At 40.7% G+C, this 12,540-nt stretch overlaps 1 protein-coding gene across 12 annotated transcripts in view; it reads right to left on the bottom strand.

The window, feature by feature from the left end:
• INSIG2 (insulin induced gene 2) overlaps positions 1–9,653 on the bottom strand; it is a 41,547-nt gene extending 31,894 nt beyond the window's left edge. For 3 of the 12 annotated variants that reach the window (XM_069577786.1, XM_069577785.1, XM_069577789.1), the window contains exons 1-2: positions 9,384–9,591; positions 6,191–6,247 (exon numbers count right to left, since the gene is read on the bottom strand). The gene's annotated coding sequence lies outside the window, so the exon portion shown is untranslated. Of the gene's footprint in view, positions 1–3,631; positions 3,782–6,190; positions 6,248–7,526; positions 8,225–8,956; positions 9,045–9,383 lie in introns of those variants that run through there. The other 9 variants (XM_069577787.1, XM_069577791.1, XM_069577793.1 and 6 more) reach the window with 9 other exon arrangements.
• Positions 9,654–12,540: the final 2,887 nt, after the last annotated feature.

Below are 12,540 nucleotides of genomic sequence, written 5' to 3'. Positions count from 1 at the left end.
CTTGTTTCCTCTCTGATTCATTTATTTCTACCATTCTATCTTCTATTTCACTAATCCTATCTTCTGCCTCCGTTATTCTACTATTTGTTGCCTCCAGAGTGTTTCTGATCTCATTTATTGCGTTATTCATTATATTTTGACTCTTTTTTATTTCTTCTAGGTCCTTGTTAAACCTTTCTTGCATCTTCTCAATCTTTGTCTCTAGCCTATTTATCTGTGATTCCATTTTGATTTCAAGATTTTGGATCATTTTCACTATCAATATTCGGAATTCCTTCTCCGGTAGATTCCCTACTTCTTCCTCTTTTGCTTGGTTTGGTGGGCAGCTCTCCTGTTCCTTTACCTGCTGAGTATTCCTCTGTCTCTTCATCTTGGTTATATTGCTGCGTTTGGGGTGGCCTTTTTATATTCTGGTAATTTGTGGAGTTCTCTTTATTTTGGAGCTTCCTCACTTTGGGTGGGGTTCTATCAGTGGCTTGTCAAGGTTTCCTGGTTAGGGAGGCTTGTGTTGGAGTTTTGGCGGGTGGAGCTGGGTTTCTTCTCTCTCGAGTGCAGTGGAGTAACCCGTAATGGGTTACAAGACATCAAAGGTTTTGGGATAATATTGAGCTGCCTGTATATTGAGGCTCAGGGGATTGTTTCTGTGTTGCTGGAGAATTTGCGTGGTATGTCTTGTTTTGGAACTTGTTGGCCCTTGGGTGGAGCTTGGTTTTGGTGTAGGTATGAAGGCATTAGATGGGCTCCTATTGCTTAATGTTCCCTGAATTCATGAGTTCTCTAATGTTTTCAGGCTTTGGATTTAAGCCTCCTGCTTCTGGCTTTCAGTTTTATTTTTACAGTAGCCTCTAGACTTCTCCATCTATACAGCACCGATGATAAAACATCTAGGTTAAAGATGAAAAGTTTCTCCACATTGAGGGACACTCAGAGAGGTTCACTGGGTTATAAGGAGAAGAGAAGATGGAGGAGGTAGTTAGAGGTAACTGGAATGAGATGCGGTGAGATCAAAAGAGAAGAGAGCAAACTAGCCAGTAGTCACTTCCTTATGTGCGCTCTATAGTTTGGCCCGCTCAGGGGTATTTACAGAGTTATACGGGGAAGAGGAGAGGGAGGAAGTGGACAGAGGTGACCAGGAGGATCAGAGAGAGGAATGAGTGGGAGAGAGACAATTCCTGCCAGTAACCTGTTCCTTAGGTGTTCCCCACCGTCTGGAACACACAGAGATTCACAGAGTTGGATAGAGGAGAGATGGGGGGGGAAAAGAGACAGAGGCCACCTGGTGGAGAAAAAGGAGAGTCCAGAGGAGGAGAGAGTGGTCAAGCCAGTAATCTCGCTCTCAGGTAAACTGGGGTAGTGAAGTTTGGGTTTTTAAATGTACAAAATTGGCAATAAACACCTAAGAGCAAAGATTAAAAATCTAGAGTAGAGTTTGGATTTTCAAAGATACAATATTAAAGAGAAGCAGAAGGAAAAAGGAAGAAAGAAAAAAAAGAATTATTAAAAAACAAACAGACAATCAAAAAAAAAAAAAAAAAACCATCAACAACCATCCAAAGACTATATATGGTGTTTGCCTTAAAAAAAAAAAAAAAAAAAAAAGGTCTTTAAAAAAAATTAGTAATAATAGGTTATAGAAATAAAAATTTAAGGAGAAAAAGAAGACAACAATTAAAAAAAAAAGTTAGAAAAAAAAGCAAAAAAAAAAAAAAAAAGGAGTGCTTTTAAAAATATTAAAATATATATATATATATCTTGCCCTTTCTGGTATTATGGGCCGTGTGGGATCACTTCCAAGGTGGTTCCCTCTGATTAACTTCTTCTGTTTGCTGGTTTTTTAGGATCACTAGTTCAGTCGCGCTGTGGGGAGGGGGGATGCTGCGAACAAATAGCACTGTCGTGTGCACACAGTATCTCTGCTCCGCTTGACCTGTCCTTTCTTGCGGCGCACAAACCGCTCCGGTTCTACGATGCTCAGCTGGGAACCGTCTGGGGCCGGCCCTAGGCTGTGTGCACTTCCCTGGTCCAAGCCGCTCAGGTTCGGCGCTCAGGCAGCCCTCAGAGGCACAGATTCGGCTGGAACTGCGCTTTGTGCCCTTCCCAGGTCCGAGTAGCTCAGGAGTTTGGCGAGTTTGGCGAGCGCGGTCGCCGCGGCTTGTCACCTTTTCTGCCGCTGCTGCTCAGCTTTCTGGGCGGACTGCTGGCGCACCCCGTGAGGCAAATTGTGACTGTCCAGCTCCCCCAGAAGTCTTAGCAAAGGAGCCTGCTTGCGGTTAGGTAAGCAAAGTCTCTCCGGGTCTGCAGTTGCCCCTTTCCAGACCTTACGGCTCTGGCTGCCTGTCCCCGGCGGGGGATGGTCTGCAGCCGGCTTTTTCCGTTCCGTCCTTTGTTCTGTGCTCGGTCCTGGCGGGGTCTTATGTTCGAGCTTTTCGCGTGGTAGCTATCCCACAGTCTGATTTGCTAGCCCAGGTTAGGTCGTTCTGGTTGCGCGTGGGGCGTTCCTGCCCGATTCTTACAAAGCTCTGCAGCCCGCGCCTCCCGCGCGTCCCTGCCCTGCCCCCACTTCCCAATGGCGGATGCAGGCGTCTGTGCTGCTTTTCCGCTGGGGGAGTTACTGTTGGGCTTGTAATCTGTTGGTTTTAATTATTTATCTATTTTTCCTTCCTGTTATGTTGCCCTCTGTGTTTCCAAGGTTCGCCACAGACTCGGCAGGGAGAGTGTTTCCTGGTGTTTGGAAACCTCTCTTCTTAAAATTCCCTTCCCAGGACGGGCTTCCCTTCCCGGGACGGAGCTCCCTCCCCACCTCCTTTGTCTCCTTTTTCGTCTTTTATATTTTATCCTACCTGTTTTTGAAGACAAAGGTCTGCTTTTCTGGTTGCCTGATGTCCTCTGCCAGCTACATAATTTGTTTTGTGAAGTTTGCTCAGCGTTGAAATGTTCTTTTGAGGAATTTGTGAAGGAGAAAGTGATCTTCCCGTCCTATTCCTCCGCCATCTTTCCCTCCTCCTCAACACTTCATCAAGAGGCTCTTTAGTTCCTCTTCACTTTCTGCTATAAGGGTGGTGTCATCTGCATATCTGAGGTTATTGTTATTTCTCCCAGCAAGCTTGATTCCAGCTTGTGCTTCATCCAGCCCAGTGGTCTTATGATGAACTCTGCATATAAGTTAAATAAGCAGGGTGACAACATACAGCCTTGATGTACTCCTTTACCTATTTGGAACCAGTCTGTTGTTCCATGTCCAGTTCTGACTGTTGCTTCCTGACCTGCATACAAGTTTCTCAAGAGGCAGGTCAGGTGGTCTGGTATTCCCATCTCTTTCAGAATTTTCCACAGTTTATTGTGATCCACACAGTCAAAGGCTTTGGCATAGTCAATAAAGCAGAAGTAGATGTTTTTCTGGAACTCTCTTGCTTTTTAGATGATCCAGCAGATGTTGGCAATTTGATCTCTGGTTCCTCTGCCTTTTCTAAAACCAGCTTGAACATATGGAAGTTCATGGTTCACGTATTGCTGAAGCCTGGCTTGGAGGATTTTGAGCATTACTTTACTAGCATGTGAGATGAGTGCAATTGTGTGGTAGTTTGAGCATTCTTTGGCATTGCCTTTCTTTGGGATTGGGATGAAAACTGACCTTTTCCAGTCCTGTGGCCACTGCTGAGTTTTCCATATTTGCTGGCATATTGAGTGCAGCACTTTCACAGCATCATCTTTCAGGATGATGCTCAACCAGAATTCCATCTCGTCCACTAGCTTTGTTCATAGTGATGCTTCCTAAGGCCCACTTGAAGGTAAACATTGGATTAGAAAAAATTAAACAGATGTTGTCAGTATGGGGATTCTGAGATCCTATAGTATTCCAGGACAAAATTTGTCCCATAAAACAATTTTTCCTTCTTTGGAGTATCTCACAGAGCTCACAGTTGGCTATGTTTATACACTGTCAAATAAATATCCCTCTCTAATATGTTTAGGAGAAGTTTAAGTAATGAATTTGTATTTTACAGTGAAAAATGTTTATGAAATCTCTGTCATCAGTCAGTCCATCATGATCTACATAGTAAGCAGGCTCATCCAGCTTATGGCACCTTTGCAGTGCCTAGGGTGGTGCCTAGTCCGTAAGGAGCTCAATAAATATTTATAGGGTTAATTTTTTGTTGTATTTGTTGTCTTATGTCAATAGTGATTGCTACTATTTTGGTTTCATGAACTACATAGCCTCTGAAGAGAGGTCTATGATCAGAAAACTATTTTAACCTAACCTTTTTATATAATAAGTGTATAACTTGAAGTAGCAGAAATATGGGCTTCCCAGGTGGTTCAGTGAGTTATGAATCTGTCTGCAATGCAGGAGACGTAGGCATACGCAAGTTCACTCCCTGGGTTGAGAAGATCCCCTTGAGGATGGCATGGCATCCCACTCCAGTATTCTTGTCTGGAGAATTCCATGGACAGAGGAGCCTGTCAGGCTATATAGTCCATAGGGTCGCAAAGAGTCATACATGACTGAAGCAACTTAGCACAGCAAAAATACATTTATCTTAGAATGTTCTAATACAGCAGGCACTAGACACATGAAGCTATTTAAATTACTTTAAATAAAATAAAAATTCAGGTCCTCAGTTGCACTAGCCACATCTCAAGAGCACAGTAACCCCATATGGATGGACACTGAAGTTTTTAAAACTTTTCTATCATCACTAATTTTACTGGAAAGCACTATATTAGATGATTTATGTGAATCAGTCTTCCTCAAAATACTGACAAGAAAAACATTAAGAAAGAAAGGCAAAATCATTATCTACCACCAATTTGTCCACTTAAAATGTGCTGGTTCTTTTAGCATATTGGAGACAGAATTATGTAGTGCAAAGGAGTTGCACTTAATTGTGGTTTTTTAATTTTACTTTGGGAAAAAGTCTGAGTTATGGCATTCTAAATGTTCAGACTTGGCACCAGCTTCTTCCAGAGGGACAGGCCAATTTCAAAAGGCAGTTTGGTTTCTCAGCAAGAATCATGAGTGAGTGACCTGTAGAAAGACTATAGCATGTTAATGTGGGCCAAGTTATGAAAAGATAAAAAGCCTCCCACTGGAAACCGTGTTTATTTGAATGTATTTTAAGTATTACCTTAAAAACATCGAAGAGCTAAAAAGATAAAGAGGGATTAGCAGGCAAAAATCTAAGGGAAAATGAGACCCCAGAAAAGTAAGCATAGCAAGGAAGCTGCTCTTGCCCAGAAATTATTTGCTGATTGGGAAAAGTTGAAATTCTGTCTTGACAGGCTTTTCAGACAAGAGACTATGTAAAATCATGAAGTCTGCTAAGTTTGGGGTCAGAGACCTCAAATTTAAAAGACAAGACCCTGGGACTTCCCCAGTGGTTAAGAATCCACCTCTTTCTCATATTCTTTTCCATTATAACTTGTCACAGGACATTGAATATAGTTCCCTGTGTGATACATTAGGACCTTGTTTGTCCATCTTGTACATATAGTCTGCATCTGCTAATCTCAAGCTCCCATACCCTCTCTTCCCTGCCATCCCCTGCCCCCAACTCTTGGCAACCACAATCTGTTCTTTATGTCTGTGATCTGTTTCAGGATCTTCCTACATCCTTTGTCAGTATTTTGAGAAGACAGGAGTCCTTTCACAGAGGGAAAGGATGAGCCTAAGATTTACTATTAGTTGAGTCAGAATAGAAATCAGATCTTCTGATTCCTAATTCCTTGCTTTAAAAAAAAAAAAAAGAATTTATCTTGTTCTCAGGACCGTGCTTTAAATCTTTTAGATCATGTAACAGAAATTTTTTTCTACTGTACTAGCTTAACAAACAGCAATAGATAATTAACAGTGACAATCATGGATAATTCTTGGTATATTTGTAGGCAAAGCTTTTATTCATTTTCTTGATAATATGCCCAGAATGTTCAATATAAATTATTTATCATTTTGTAGCTCCGTACACTGAGGTCACCCACTATTCAGTAGTAATCACAAATGTGAGCTAATTTAATAGGGACACTTATCTTTTTTTATGCAAACTCAGTAAATATCTTCTGCAATTACTGACCTTAGCTTGCTTGTAATTTTTAAATTGAGAATGAGCTCTATACCACACTCAAACAAACTGGAAGAAAAAAGGAATGATGGAGGTGCTTATAAATCAATCTGGTCACAGACGGGTAAACTAACCTGAATTTTCATGGTTGAATTTCTTCCATCTGTGATCATTAGTAAGATCAATGCTGGCTACAGGAAAAAAAAAAAAATGTGGTCAAAGAGTGGGGCAGGATGGGGAACAAGGCAGGTTAAACCTCCAATCTTCTGAAAGAAGGCAGTGAGAAGAGCGTTCACCATTTAGATTTGGCCTTGATGTAACCCTTTCAGGGTGCTTTTTGGGTTTGTTAGGAAGCAGTGATGACTAAAGTCAATAAATTGAATGTATATAAAATCAAATGGTCCCTGTAAGGCTTGGTATGTATCATCAGGCAACAAATAAACTAAACAAAGCCCAAACAAGGTCACCATGGATGAGCAAGCAAATGCAAAACACAACTCTGAGACAAAGTCACTGAGGTATAAAACATCAGGGTGAGAAGACAACTGGAAAGATTATAGACTATAAACTATTTGTCAGAGAGGCAATGATAGAGACCAAGAATAAAGAGGTGACACTAGCTATTAATTATTACAAGGGCCCATACAATTTGAGGTCAAAAAACAAGGTGCTGAGAGATTTCTCTCCTGCTAATTCACCACATGGTCATTCTAGCTCTGCAACACGCCTTCATTCAAATGAATGCACACCTGAGGGCTTATACAGCTTTCAGTCTCCCAAAGGCAATATGAGTATTCTAAATTCTAAATGAACTTAAGCTAGACTCACAGTTGTCTAAAAGTGTATAATGCTTTTATACGGGGATCAAAAAAGTAGTAGAGAATTTCCTCTGGCTTCCCAATTATATATACATGTGGGGGGTACATCTGTATACAAACAGCAGAATATTTTGTCTGATCCAAATGGAGGACATAAATGACTAAATATTTCAAAGTTCCCTAAAAGAAGTATGCATAAGGCTAGGTGATGTAATGACTTCCCTGGTGGCTCAGACAGTAAAGCGTCTCTCTACAATGTGGGAGACCTAGATTTGGTCCCTGGATTGGGAAGATCCTCTGGAGAAGGAAATGGCAACCCACTCCAGTACTCTTGCCTAGAAAATCCCATGGATGGAGGAGCCTGGTAGTCGATAGTCCATGTGGTCGCAAAGAGTCGGACACGACTGAGTGACTAAACTTTTGACGTAAAATGCACGTAATGACGTAAAATTGAAATTTAAGGGCTTGAATTTAGATTTCTTCTGGAAATTGTTGTTCAGTCGCTAAGTGTCTGACTCTGTGACCCCATGGACTACAGCACACCCGGCTTCCCTGTCCTTCACTATCTCCTGGAATTCACTCAAACTCATATTCATTGAGTCAGTGATGCTATCTAACCATCTCAACCTCTGCCACTCCCTTCTCTTCTTACCCTCAATGTTTCCCAGTATAAGGGTCTTTTTCCAATAAGTTGGCTGTTCACATCAGTTGAACAAAGTATTGGAGCTTCAGCTTCAGCATCAGTCTCCTTCCAGTGAATATTCAAGGTTAATTTCCTTTAGGTTTGACTGGTTTGATCTCCCTGCTGTCCAAGGGACTCTCGACAGTCTTCTCCAGCACCACAGTTCAAAAGCATCAATTCTTCGGTGCTCAGCCTTCTTTACAGTCCAGCTCTCACATCTGTAAATGACTACTGAAAAATCATAGCTTTGACTATACAGAACTTTATCAGCAAAGTGATGTCTCTTCTTTTTAATATTCTGTCTAAGTTTGTCATAACTTTTCTTCCAAGGAATAAGTGTCTTAATTTCATGGCTACAGTCACCATCTGCAGTGAATTTGAAGCCCAAGAAAATAAAATCTGTCACTATTTCCACTTTTTCCCCATCTATTTGCCATAAAGTGATGGGACTGGATGCCATGATCTTAAATTTTTTGAATGGTGCATTTGAAGCCAGATTTTTCACTTTCCTCTTTCACCTTCATCAAGAAGCTCTTTAGTTCCTCTTCACCTTCTGCCATTAGAGTGGCATAGAGAGTTATCTGCATATCTATAGTTGTTGATATTTCTCCCAGCAGTCTTGATTCCAGCTTGAGCTTCATCCAGCCTGGCATTTTGCATGATGGACTCTGCATATAAGTTAAATAAGCAGGGTGACAATATACAGCCTTGACATACTCCTTTCCAAATTTTGAACCAGTCCATTGTTCCCCATCTGGTTCTAACTGTTGCTTCTTGTCCTGCATACAGGTTTCTCAGGAGACAGGTAAGGTGGGACCTTAGATTTCCCCAAAACAGGAACAATCAAAATAATTTTCCATACAAATAAACTATTTTAAATGACTTTAAATTCAAAGAGGAAGGGAAGGGGAGGGATAAATTAGGAGTATGAGAAAAACAGATACCAAATACTATACATAAAATAGATAAGCAGCAAGAATTTACTTACAGTACAGGGAACTATATTCACTATCATTTAATAACCTATAATGGAAAATAATCTGAAAAAATATACATATAGAACTGAATCACTTTACTATAAACCTGAAGCTAAAACAATATGGTAAATCAACTATAATAATGTTTTTCAATTAAAAAATTAAATTTTTAACTTCCTTGATATTTGAGAAACTACTTTCTTTTTAAAGCTAGGAACTAATGCTTTAATAATGATTATAGAGAATTAAAAGAACTTAAAACTTCAGAAAAAATCTTAGATTAATAAAATTGATTTTACTATTGATGTATGACAGAACCATCAGTAGAAAAGACATTCCAAACAGAGTAATATTATATGTTGCTCAGTGATAGCTTAGAGAGTCCTGGTGATGCTCAGTACTCTTGGAGGGTTTATTAGATACCTTAGCTCCAGAAGATCTCATAGCTCCTCTGTTATTTTAAAGAATGATCCTCTCCTAGAGCTCGGTTTTCTTTGAGAACATGTGAGCCAGTGGAAAAGCATGAGCATTGTTTAAAAGGAGGCAGATCTAGGTTCTGATCTCTGCTCTCTATCCCCAGCTGGGTATTCTTGGGCAAGTTGCTTGACCCCTCTGATCCTTCATTTCCTCATTGCTAAAAGCACTTCTTGTTGTAAGGAATACATCTTATAAAGTCATAAAAAATCATAGTCTTGTGGGTATTATTACTAACAACTTTGATATTCTCCATGACAAATGACCTTCGTATTTCTGTTGAATGTCTCCAGGATTGCAGCTTTCTCACTTCTTCATCCTTGCACAGACAGCTCTGTGTATGACAGAGTTCTCCTTAGAGTTCAACTGCACTCACCTTTTTTATTGCTCCTGCCTCTTGACTCCATTCTGTGTGACAGCTTTTTGTTCAGTTCTCCTCCGACTCCACACTCCCTACAGATTCTTGTCCTGGCTGAATATACTGTTTCTTTAGTCATTTTCTATATCACAGGTCCTCTGTCCCCTTACCGTAACTGTTGCTTTCTCTGGACATACTCCAGTCTGTTAATACTCTCCATAGGATTACTTCCAGAACAAACACCAGAGTTGCATCATCATGTCCCTTGTTTTGGATCCTTCTTTTAACAAAATGTCCTATCACAGTAGCATTTTTGGCAACCACATCCCAGTATTAAGTTGTGTTGAGTTGTTAAATTTAAACAACTGAAAATTCTTTCCATGTGCACAAACCACATTTTCTCTTATCCTGTTCTTTTATAGTTGTGGGTAGAATTTTGAGTTGTTTGGATGTTTCCACATTGTCCATTGAGGGTGAGGAGTGGATGCCTAATCAAAAGGGTTTATACTTTCCCTGTTGAATTTTTTTCTTAAACCATGTCAATAGTTACTACCTGGAAAGATCTTTGGGGTACAAATTCCACCATTTAACATAATGATGAGCCCTTTCAGCTTTGTGTTACCTACAGCCTGTATCTGCATGTCATGATGTTATCATAATCTTATTCCAAGTCCTTAGTAAACGTTTTGGGTAGTACAGCACCAATCCCAGAGGCCTGTGGTTGGCTCTAAAGGGAGCCCTGCCTTTTAGTTAACATACCTCCATTCATGAGAAATAATTCTTTTCCTACTATATGCCTAGTTCATATTTAGAGGCTATCATTCAGTTCAGTTCAGTTCAGTCGTGTCTGACTCTTTGTGACCCTATGAATCGCAGCACACCAGGCCTCCCTGTCCATCACCATCTCCTGGAGTTCACTAGAACTCATGTCCATCGAGTCCGTGATGCCATCCAGCCATCTCATCCTCTGTCGTCCCCTTCTCCTCCTGCCCCCAATCCCTCTCAGCATCAGGGTCTTTTCCAATGAATCAACTCTTCACATGAGGTGGCCAAAATATTGGAGCTTCAGCCTCAGCATCAGTCCTTCCAATGAACACCCAGGACTGGTCTCCTTTAGGATGAACTAGTTGGATCTCCCTGCAGTCCAAAGGACTCTCAAGAGTCTTCTCCAACACCACAGTTCAAAAGCATCAATTCCTCAGCACTCAGATTTCTTCACAGTCCAACTCTCACATCCATACATGACCACTGGAAAAACCATAGCCTTGACTAGAAAGACCTTTGTTGGCAAAGTAATGTCTCTGCTTTTGAATATGCTATCTAGATTGGTCATAACTTTCCTTCCAAGAAGTAAGCATCTTTTAATTTCATGGCTTCAGTCACCATCTGCAGTGATTTTGGAGCCCAAAAAAATAAAGTCTGACACTGTTTCCACTGTTTCCCCATCTATCTGCCATGAAGTGATGGGACAAGATACCATGATCTTAGTTTTCTGAATGTTGAGCTTTAAGCCAACTTTTTCACTCTCCTCTTTCACTTTCATCAAGAGGCTTTTTAGTTCCTCTTCACTTTGCCATAAGGGTGGTGTCATCTGTATATCTGAGATTATTGATATTTCTCATCAATTCTTTGGTGCTCAGTTTTTTTTATAATCCAACTCTCATATCCATTCATGACTACTGGAAAAACCATAGCTTTGACTAGACGGACCTTTATCATTGAAATAATGTCTCTGCTTTTTAGCATGCTGTCTAGGTTGGTCATAGCTTTTCTTCCAAGGAGCAAGCAACTTTTAATTTCATTTTACTTCTTAGTAAAACTTAGTAAGTTTTATGTGCTACATGGGAATGACAGTGGGGTTAAATGAAAAAAACACATGTGAAGAATTCAGCACAGGATAGGCACTCAGTGAGGGCTTCCCTGGTGGCTCAGATGGTAAAGAATCTGCCTGTAGTGCAGGAGACCCAGGTTCGATCCCTGGGTCAGGAAGATCCTCTGGATAAGGGAATGGAAACCCACTCTAGTATTCTTGCCTAGAGAATTCCATGAACAGAGGAACCTGGCAGGCTACAGTCCATGGGTTTGTAAGATTTGGACACAACTTAGCAACTAATGACCAAACCACCACCAGGCACTCAGTGAACATGAATTTAAGCAAATTGTGGGAAGTAGTGGAGTACAGAGGAGCCTGGGTGCTACAGTCTATGGGGTCACAAAGAATCTGACATGACTTAGCAACTCAGCAACAAAACAAGACGCTCATTAAATGGTAACTCAATATTATTAATTTCTTATTCTTTTAACCATAAACTACAACCATCTCCTCCATCCTGCACTACAGTTCTGCATAAAACAGCACATATATATCTGTACAAAACACCCTGGCAGGTGACTTTATAACACCATGTGTTCTTTGTGAGTTTTTGCATGAGTTTTTACCTGGTTTCATCAGCAATTTTCATAAGACCCACTAGGGTCACAGTCACCCATTTTTCCTCTTCTTTTGTAACCCTTTAGCCCCTGGCTCGCCATGAGTTATACAGTCCAGAGATTATATAAGCTCCCCTATGCTGAACAATTGAATGCAGGAGCCAAGACTATTGCCCCCAATTTCTCTCTACAAATAACTCTCAGACACTTTGCTAAAGGGAACCTAATGTAGAGGAATGCTGCTTGTCCAGAGTGATTGCAGTACTTACAGGTGTATAATTAGTCACTAGTCAGTGTGTAAATACTCTGTAAATTGCTTTATTTGTGAATGTGAAAAGCTCTGCAGAAATACAAGGTATTATAGGAACCAGGGCTGAACACAAGAGATAAGGTACTGTGGCGGGAGAACAAGTGAGTGAGGTATCAGTGTGTGTCATGCATCCCTCGGAGGGAACGAAGCTTCTGGGATCTCCCTGCTTGCTTTCTAAGAACACTGACTCCCCTGGGTGAATAATTTAAAGGACAAATTACCCCTCTTCTGGGTACCAAAGCCAGCCATAAGCTGAAATTAAATTAAATCATAAAGGCCTCCAAGAAAGTGAGGAAAGAGTCAGAAATATAAAACCAAGTGAATCCAGAGCTAAGCATGAAATATTAGAGTCAGTGTGATGTCCTTGCCTTGCTGTGCTGATGAAGGGAAAAACTGAAAACCACCCTGGTATAGACTTAAAGGACCACCATCATA

This window comes from Ovis canadensis, chromosome 2, assembly GCF_042477335.2.
Source record: "Ovis canadensis isolate MfBH-ARS-UI-01 breed Bighorn chromosome 2, ARS-UI_OviCan_v2, whole genome shotgun sequence".
NCBI classification, from domain to species: Eukaryota; Metazoa; Chordata; class Mammalia; order Artiodactyla; family Bovidae; genus Ovis; species Ovis canadensis.
The sequence above is the reverse complement of the archived record's forward strand: the minus strand, read 5'-3'. Positions and strand labels throughout refer to the sequence as shown.